Genomic DNA, 1,567 nt, shown 5'->3' with positions numbered 1-1,567 from the left:
TGTTCAAAGTCCTAGAGGGAATTGGACTGGTTGGGAACATACCTCAACATAATTAAAGCCATATATAACAAACCCACAGCCAACATCATTCTAAATGGAAAAAAACTGGAAGCATTCCCATTTAAATCAGGAACCAGACAAGGCTGTCTACTATCTCCACTCCTTTTTAGAATAGTATTTAAAACTCTTTCAAGAGCAATAAGACAAGAGAAGAAAATTAAAGGAGTAACAGTTGGAAAAGAAGAGATCAAATTATTCCTTTTGCAGATGATATGATATTATATCTGAGATACCAAAAATTCTACCAAAAAATCTTAGAAATTAACACGTTCTACAAAATCAGCCTACAAAATTCTGTAGCCTTTCTATATACCAATAACAAGCAATCAGAGAAAGAGCACATGGAAACACTCCCTTTCACAATAACTGCAAAAGAAAATAAAATATCTAGGAATAAACCTGACCAAAGACATTAAAGACCTCCTCAATGAAAAATTTAAATCTTTAAAGAAAGAGATTGAGGAAGACATCAGAAGATGGAAGGACCTCCCATGCTCAGGGATAGGAAGTTGTGAAAATGACCATCCTACCAAAAGCCATTTATAGATTCAATGCAATGCCAATCAAATTCCCATGACATTCTTCACAGAATTGCCAAAAAACATCCTAAGATTCATATGGAAGCACAAAAGACCTCAGATGGCCAACATAACCCTGAGCAGTAAGAACAATGTCTGGGGGATTACTATACCAGATTTTAAACTGTATTACAGAGCTATAGTCATAAAAGCAAAATGGTACTTGCACAAAAAATAGACCCATAGATCAATGGAATGAAATTGAAGACCCAAATACGAGTACATGAAATTTAAGCCATCTGATATTTGACAAAGGGGCCAAGAACATTCCCTGGAGGAAAGACAGCATGTTCAGCAAATGGTGCTGGCAAAACTGGATCTACACCTGTAGAAGAATGAAATTAACCCCTATCTTTCACCTTACACAAAAGTCAATTCCAGATGTATCGAAGACCTCAATGTAAAGCCTGAAACTCTGAAACTGTTAGAAGAAAACATTGGTAAAAACCTAAAAGATGTAGGTGTAGGGAAGGATTTTCTAAACCAGACATCAATTGCTCAAAAACAAGGTCAAGAATCAACAAATTGGACCTCATTAAACTGAAAAGCTTCTGTACATCAAAGGAAGCAACCAGGGAAGTGAAGAGAAAACCCATGTAATGGGAGAAAATCTTCACCAGTGACACATCTGACAGAGGTTTAGCATCCAGAATATATAATAAATTCCAAAAAAGAGAGAATCAAGACAGGAAGTAACCCAATTAAAAGATGGGCTAAGGAGCTGAACAGAGAGTTCTCAAAAGAAGTAAAGATGGCTATGAAGCATCTTAAAAGGCGTTCAACATGACTAATAATTAGGGAAATGCAAATTAAAACCATTTTAAGAATTCGTCTTGCCCCAGTCAGGCAGGGATCAAGAGAACAAATGATACCAAATGTTGGAGAGGATGTGGGGAAAGGGGAACACTCATCCACTGCTGGTGGGGCTG

The sequence above is a fragment of the Nannospalax galili genome, unplaced genomic scaffold (genome assembly GCF_000622305.1).
Source record: "Nannospalax galili isolate Female #2095 unplaced genomic scaffold, S.galili_v1.0 scaffold663, whole genome shotgun sequence".
In the NCBI taxonomy this organism is placed as follows: domain Eukaryota; kingdom Metazoa; phylum Chordata; class Mammalia; order Rodentia; family Spalacidae; genus Nannospalax; species Nannospalax galili.
This window is presented reverse-complemented; position numbering follows the sequence as displayed.